An 8,724-nucleotide genomic window follows, 5' to 3' on the forward strand; every position below is an offset into this window, starting at 1 on the left:
TTAACTGCTTGCTTTTCTTGAAGCTAGATCATTCTGAAAATTTCCTGTTATACCTATGAGTGCGAACATGCGGTATGAGTGGATCAAGAAGATGTGGTGTATATATACACAATAGAGTACTACATGGCAATGAGAGGGAATGAAATATGGCCATTTGTAGGAAAGTGGATGGACCTTGCGAGTGTCAGGCTAAGCGAAATAAGTCAGCAGAGAAGGACAGATACCATATGTTCGCACTCATAGCTGGCTCTTGTTTAATACTGTAGGAGAGAGAAACACAGTTTCAATAAGGAGGGACACTTCTGAATTCTTGACTTCTCAGACATACATTGTTTTAGTATAAGAAGATATTTGACTTTCATCATCAATAATTTGTTTCATTTCACAATTTTTATTTTGGTAACTTTGATTTTAGGAAAGATTAATTACAAAAATGAAAATTGATCCTTGAATGTAATGGGATTTCTTGAAGTGATTTTATTTATTTATTCATTATTTTGCACATGACATCTGCTCAAATGCAATCTCTTCCAGTTTATCAGTGCAAGTATCCGTATCGCTTCAAAGGAAAATAAATAGGTCCCAAATTAAAAAAAAAAAAGTATGCAACTAAAAATCAAGAGTTTCTTAGGAAAATTTTGTAACTAACAGACAAAAAGAAAAATGAATCAATAGTAAAGATGCCCAGAAAAAATTTTTTAAATGATGAATTAAACATCTATAATCTATAATTGATATAAACATATCAATTATTGAGTGTTTACTGTAAAAATAGTAATAACTAATATTTATTTTGTGCTCACTATGCTCTCAGCATTCTTCTAAGCCCTTTTTTTTTTTATGACTTCACTCATTCTGTCCTCTTAACAGTCTGGGCAACTGATACGTTTTTTAACACTGGTTTTCTTCCCCACTCTGATAAGGAAGCTGAGGCAGAAGGAAGTACTTAGTTGCAACTCACACATACAGTTAGTGTGGAGCCCAAATTCTAATCCCTGAAGTCTGTCTTCAAAGTTCACCACATTTTTGGTTATTAGGAATGAATAGTGATAGGAGATATCCTAGCTCTGCTTTAAAAGAGCCTAAGCTCTAGAAAGGGGGAGGAAGGGTCACCCATGTGTAATATCCAGTAGAAAGTTTCAAGGTAGACAGAAGACGGGACATCAAGGAGATTTCAGAGAAATGATGCCGTCAAGGGGCAACATTCTTCCCAAGGAGAGAAAGGAGACGTCAACAAATACAGATATATAAGCAATTAAATCATAGAAAGTATTGGATATGATGTTTGCATTATATATCCATCATAGTGGGAAAACAGAGCAGAACATAACCGATGTCCTAGCAGCTGCAGAGGAGAGTAGAAAAAGGTTTCCTGAATCTTGAAAGAGAAGCAGATGATCCAAGGGAAAAGTTGAGAAAAGTGAGTCCTGAGAAGTACATAAGTCTGATGGATCATGAGATAGCCAGACATGTGTAAGAATAGCTGGGGCTTCAATATATTGGAGCACAGAAAGAGAGGTAAGTATCTATGTCAGGTTTCAATGTAGAACCTGACATATGGCAAAGAAGATCACTAAGAGAAAGGAATAAATGAAATACTTTTACTTTCCTCTGTAAAGGTCCTCAGCCAGTCACAAACTCTTTTCTATAAAAGGAGGGAGGGGTTTGTTATAATATGAATCCTTAGTAATGGAAGCTACTATGGAGTCAGGTCCTATAGTACATAATTTATTTTTTTATTATTATTTTTTTAACATTTATTGATTTTTGAGAGACAGAGAGAGACAGATCATAAGCAGGGGAGGGGCAGAGAGAGAGGGACACACAGAATCAGAAGCAGGCTCCAGGCTCCTAGCTGTCAGCACAGAGTCTGATGCGGGGCTTAAACCCAGGAACCGCGAGATCATGCCCTGAGCTGAAGTTGGATGCTCAACCGACTGAGCCATCCAGGCGCTCCTTAATTTATTAAATCAATTATTTATTCAGTCATTATGCTCAATACCTTTATGTCATGTATGTCTTTATAACGCCTTATGTCGTTTTGACATTATGTCAGTGTCAGTGTGCTAGGAACTTTAAGGGACACAAAGGTGAATGATAAATAGCATCTGTCCTATTGATACACACTTAAGCCTTCCAGGCAGAGCCACAGCATACTGGCTAGTAACCATTCTGATTAGGTATTGACCATGCAGAACTGATTGTTACATTTTTGAATATTAGTTCCATTCATAGGTATATTGCCTTATACCAAAGCATGTTCATAAAAGCTTATAATGGTCCATTTTACGTTTTAAATAATTATTTGAGTCAGTTGTTAAAGGCAGTCATTATTCAAAAGCATATAATAGAAACAATTAAATTAAGTTTTATTAAAAAATGAAAATAATATACTCAAAACTCATTGCTTTTAAAATATATATTTTACTCTTTTCTATGCTCTTGAAGTTATTCTTTATTGTATCTATATTGTGGAAATACTATGCAATGATTTGCTACTTACTCTGCATCTCTTTCCAACTTTGCATTCAGTGATAAATTTGATAGATGTTAAAAAACAGTTAGGACTACTTGCATCATGGATATAATTAAATCTATAAATTAGAAATCTATTTTTCCCCTGAAAATCTGGTTATTAAACATTAAACATTAAAGATCAACACATAACTGCTCATTCATAAAATAGCAATACAAAATACATCACTGTGTGTTCTTACCTGCTCCAGTTAGAGCAGACCAGTACCCCAGTCTAATTTCCTCAGAAACTAGAAGCTCATGCTCGCCACCCAGTTCCCTAACATCAGCAAGTTTGGACTAACCTCTAACACCATCCTACCATATATTCTAAGTTTCCTGGCACAGTGGTTTTCAACCTTGGCTATCCATTGGGAACACGTAAAGAGCTTTAAAAATTTTCCAGTTCCTTGCATCTATCTCTGAGCATTCAATTCAGATCATCTACCAGTAAGAACAGGAATATATATTCCCAAGGTTATTGTAATTGTAAAGTCAAGGCTTAAAAAGAACATCAGAACTTACCAGTAGCGTGGGTGTTGCCAGAGTGAGTCATCATCTTTTCTTGTTTAAGAGAACATATTTTACCTCCCCTAAAGTAAGCACGGGGGAGAACCAATTCCAGTACCTTAATTCCAAGGTACTGCCCTTTCTTCTTTCCTAAGGGGAGAATGTTTTTAGTGAATCCCAGGAAGCTTTATGATCTTCCTTTTTCTTTGGAAGAAAAAATAACAAAAACTAATCTCTGTAAGGAAAGTTATTTTATAAGGAGAAATTATAAAAGATAAATTTATATATTTCCATGCACCTTCAAACCACTTTTCACACTGGGACACTTGTTTCTTTGTTATATATTATCTGTCACCACTTAAAAACTCTTTCTCCTTGTGGACAAATCTTAAGATGACCCTGATCGCCACCCCCCACTGTTTACAATTTTAATCTGGCAGAAGTGACAGGATATCACTCTTATAATCATATTATGTTATATAAAACTCCATCTTGCTAGCTCATTTGTTCTAGTCAGGCTGCTTCCTCCCCCCCTCCCCCCTTCGACTTATGCATTTGGAAGAGTAAAAGTACTGAATGTTGCCTATAACCACCAAAATGGCAAAGCATTTGCTTCCCTAGTCAAGTCTCCAGATGAGAACCCAACATGGGCTAATACATTGATTGTCTTTTTCTTTTTTTAATTCACCCTTTTTTGATTAAAAGTTTATTTTTATTGAGAGACAGAGGGAGAAAGTGAGAGAAGCAGAGAGAAGGGGGAAAGAGAGAATTTGAAGAAGGCTCTGCACTGTCATTGTGGAGCTGACACAGGGCTTGAACCCATGAACAGTGAGATCATGACCTGAATGTAACCAGTTGAGCCACCCAGGTGTTCTAATTGGGGTCATTTGATACCCCAAGCAGAGGCTCCAGCTAAGCCATGCCCGGGTATCTCACCTGCGAGATAATATATAAATGTTACATTTGCCTACTAGGTGTAATTTGTTATGCAGCATAAACACTAATAAAATCACCTTTAAAATAATTGTCTAACTCTTCAGTGTGACATCCATCTGCCAAATGGTTGACCCAACATTTCCTTCTAGCTTCTCCTATTGGTCATTTGATCCAAGCACCTATAAAAAGCCCATGCACTTTTATACTTCCATTCCCTTGCTCACGTTCTTCCATCTGCTTAGAATAGCCTTCACATTTTGTAAAACATAGATAGCAACCATTTGTCCTTGGAAGTCAAATATAATAACCACCTCTATGCTCTCAATAAAAGCACTCACCCACTGCCCCCTCAAGGTCGACTTAACTGGCCCATCTTTTGTGTGTTCATAAATATCCTCTATACCTATCTTATAGGGTTTACCACATTGTGTCAGGGTCAGATTTTGTGTTTTGTTTTCCTTTTATATTGTGAGTTCCCAGAGAGTGAGCACTGTGTACTGTTTATCTTTACATCCCCAGAACCTAGAGTATGTGCTTTGACACATATCTGCCATTCCATAAATGTGTGTTAAGTTGAATCAAACTGAATTTATACTCCCGTAGCTCAAAAATGTCAATGTTTGGCACGTTGTAGGCCCAACTAAATTTTAAATGAGTATTCTGCGTATAATTGCTTATATTTTTAAACAACATTACCTAAGCTAGAAAAGAATCACTGGGGACAGTAGGCTGCTTTAATGAGATAGGGGCAATTCAGGCTAGAAATTACCTAATGGATTTTGCTGATAACATTAGGGGCTGGCAATTCCAATTCACAATTATATGATGCTTAGAGAAGACTTGAATAAATACATAGAATAAATACCTAATATTAGGATGCAGAAGAAAATGAACCAACTAAGCATCTGATAGAGAATGTATGTAATTATGTTTTTTTGAAAGAAGGCAATGCATTGAGAATCAAAGTAAAAAAACAAAAAGCTAAGTTCCAACTATTCAATAAAACATAGTGTTTGCAATAGACAGGCTGTCAAAATACTTTCGTGTTAGAGATAGGTAACCCCAAAATGACTTGGCAATATAATAGTGTGATATAAATTCACTACAGAAAGAGAAAGTGGAATCTAGGGAAGAGGATGTAATCCTAAAAGTGCATTAAGATGCTAGACATAATAACTCAAAATCATGAAAAGACTAAAAGCTAAATATATTTGAACCAGGGGTGGTTTAAGAAGCTTTTCATAGAAAGTAAGATTTTGTACCCTGCAACTTTACCAAATTCATTGATCAGTTCTAGAAGGCTTCTGGTGGAGTCAATTGGGTTTTCCATGTAGAGTATCATGTCATCAGCGAAAAGTGAAAGTTTGACTTCTTCCTTGCCAATTCTGGTGCCTTTTATTTCCTTTTGTTGTCTGATTGCTGATGCTAGGACTTCCAACACTATGTTAAACAACAGTGGTGAGAGTTGACACCCCTGTCGTGTTCCTGATCTCAGGGGGAAAGCTCTCAGTTTTTCCCCATTGAGGATGATATTAGCTGTGGGCTTTTCATAACTGCTTTTATAATATTTAGGTAAGTTCCTTCTATTCCAACTTTCTCAAGGGTTTTTATTAAGAAAGGGTGCTGTACTTTGTCAAATGCTTTTTCTGCATCTATCGACAGGATCATATGGTTTTTATTCTTTCTTTTGGTAATGTGATGGATCACATTGATGGATTTGCAATTACTGAACCAGCCCTGTAACCCAGGGATGAATCCCACTTGATCATGGTGGATATTTTTTTTTATATGCTGTTGAATTCGATTTGCCAGTATCTTGTTGAGTATTTTTGCATCTGTATTCATTAAGGATATTGGTCTGTAGTTCTCTTTTTCGGCTGGGTCTCTGTCTGGTTTGGGTGTCAAGGTGATGCTGGCTTCGTAGAATGAGTTTGGAAGTTTTCCTTCTATTTCTATTTTTGGAATAGTTTGAGAAGAGTAGATATGAGCTCTGCTTTAAGTGTCTGGTAGAATTCCCCTGGGAAGCCATCTGGCCCTGGGCTCTTATTCATTGGGAGATATTTGATAACAGATTCGATTTATTCACTGGTTATCAGTCTATTCATGCTTTCTATCTCTTCCCATTTGAATTTTGGTAGTGCATGTGCATTTAGGAATTTATCCATTTCTTCTAGGTTGTCCAGTTTGTTGGCATACAATTTTTCATAGTAATCTCTGATGATTGCTTGTATTTCTAAAGGACTGGTTGTAATAGATCCTTTTTCATTCATGATCTTGTCTATCTGGTTGCTCTCTCTTTTCTTTCTGAGGAGCCTGGCTAGAGGTTTATCAATTTTGTTTATTTTTTCAAAGAACCAACTCTTGGTTTCATTGATCTGCTCTACTGTTCTTTTGGATTCTATATTGTTTATTTCTGCCCTGATCTTTATGATTTCTTTTCTTCTGCTGTGTTTGGGGTGCTCTTGCTGCTCCCTTTCTAGTTCCAGTAGGTGCTCTGTTAGATTTTGAATTTGCGCTTTTTCTAGTTTGTTGAAATAGGCCTGGATTGCAATATACTTTCCTCTTAGAACTGCCTTTGCTGCATCCCAGAGATTTTCGATTTTTGTATTTTCCTTTTCATTTGTTTCCATATATTTTTTTTAATTTCTTCTGTAATTGCCTGATTAGCCTAATCATTCTTTAGTAGGGTGGTTTTTAACCTCCACATTTTTGGAGGTTTTCCAGACCTTTTCCTGTGGTTAATTTCGAGTTTCCTAACATTGTGATCTGAAAGTGTGCATATTCTTTTATTCTCTATTCATTTATGCTTATGGAGGGCTGCTTTATGCCCCAGTATGTGATCTATCTTGGAGAATGTGCCATATGCACTCGAAAAGAAGGTGAATTTCCTAACTTCAGGATGCAGAGTTCTAAATATATCTATCAGTTCCATCTGTTCCAATGTGTCGTTCAGGTCCATTGCTTCTTTAGTGATTTTCTGTCTGGTTGATCTATCCATTGCTGTCAGTGGAGTATTAAAGGCTCCTGCAATTAGCACAGTCTTATCAGTAAGATTGTTTCTGTCTGTGATTAATTGTTTTATGTATTTGGGAGCTTCCGAATTTGATGCATAGATGTTTATAATTGTTAGCTCTTCCTGATGGAGAGACCCTGTAATTATTATGTAATGTCCTTCTTCATCTCTTGTTACTGTTTTTCCTTTAAAGACCAGTTTGTTTGATATAAGTATGGCTACTCCAGCTTTCTTTTGGCTTCCAGTCACATCATAGATATTTCTCCATCCCTTTCCTTTCAACCTGAAGGTATCTTCAGGTCTAAAATGGTCTCTTGTAGACAGCAAATAGATGGATTTTTTTTTATCCATTCTGCTACCCTGTGTCGTTTGGTTGGAGCATTCAGTCCATTTACATTCAGTGTTATTATTGAAAAATCAATGTACAGAAATCAGTTGCATTCCTATACACCAGTAATGAAGCAGCAGGAAGAGAAATCAAGAAATTGATCCCATTCACAATTGCACGAAAAAACATAAAATACCTAGGAGTAACCCTAACCAAGGATGTAAAAGACCTATATGATGAAAACTATAAAAACTTATGAAAGAGATTGAAGAAGACACCAAGAAATGGAAAAAACATTCCATGTTCGTGGATTAGAAGAATAAACATTGTGAAAATGGCATTACTACCCAAAGCAATCTACACATTCAATGCAATCCCCATCAAAGTTGTACTAGCGTTCTTCTAAAAGCTAGAACAAGCTATCCCAAATTTGTATGGAACCACAAAAGACCCCAAATAGCCAAAGTAATATTGAAGAAGAAAACCAAAACAGGAGGCATCACAATCCCAGACTTTTGCCTCTACTGCAAAGCTGTCATCATCAAGACAGTATGGTATTGGCATAAAAACAGACACATAGACCAATGGAATACAATAGAGAACCTAGAACTGAGCCCATAAATGTTCAGCCAATTAATTTTTGACAAAGCAGTAAAGAGTATCTGATGGAAAAAAGACTGCCTCTTTAGCAGGTGGTGCTGGGAGAACTGGACAGCAACATGCAGAAGAATGAAACTAGATCATTGTCTTACATCATACGCAAAAATAAACTCAAAATGGCTGAAGGACCTGAATGTGAGACAGAGACAGAAGACCATCAAAACCCTTGAGGAGAAAGTAGGAAACAACCTCCTTGACCTCAACCACAGCAATTTTGTACTAAACACATCCCCAAAGGCAAGGGAAATGAAAACAAAACTGAACTCTTGGGACCTCATCAAGATAAAAAGCTTCTGCACTGCAAAGGAAACAATCAAGAAAACCTATAGGCAACCAACAGAATGGGAAAAGATAGTTGCAAATGACATATCAGATAAAGGGCTAGTATCCAAAATCTACAAGGAACACACCAAATTCCACACCCACAAAACAAATAACCCAGTGAAGTAATGGGCAGAAGACATGAACAGACACTTCTCTAAAGAGGACATCCAGATGGCCTACAGGCACATGAAATGATGCTCAACATCACTCATCATCAGGGAAACACAAATCAAAGCCACACTGAGATATCATCTCACATAAGTCAGAGTGGCTAAAATGAACAAATCAAGAGACTATAGATGCTGGCGAGGGTGTGGAGAGACGGGCACCTTCCTACACTGTTGTTGGGAATATAAACTGATGCAGCCCCTCTAAAAAACAGTGTGGAGGTTCCTCAAAAAACTATCCATAGAACTCCCCTATGACCCAGGAATAGCCC

At 36.9% G+C, this 8,724-nt stretch overlaps 1 pseudogene; it reads right to left on the reverse strand.

Annotated features, from left to right (window-relative positions):
- The window catches only part of LOC115291201, a 6,947-nt pseudogene extending 3,874 nt beyond the window's left edge, over positions 1 to 3,073 (reverse strand).
- Between the last annotated feature and the right edge of the window lie 5,651 nt (positions 3,074 to 8,724).

Source organism: Suricata suricatta, chromosome 5 (genome assembly GCF_006229205.1).
Source record: "Suricata suricatta isolate VVHF042 chromosome 5, meerkat_22Aug2017_6uvM2_HiC, whole genome shotgun sequence".
In the NCBI taxonomy this organism is placed as follows: Eukaryota; Metazoa; Chordata; class Mammalia; order Carnivora; family Herpestidae; genus Suricata; species Suricata suricatta.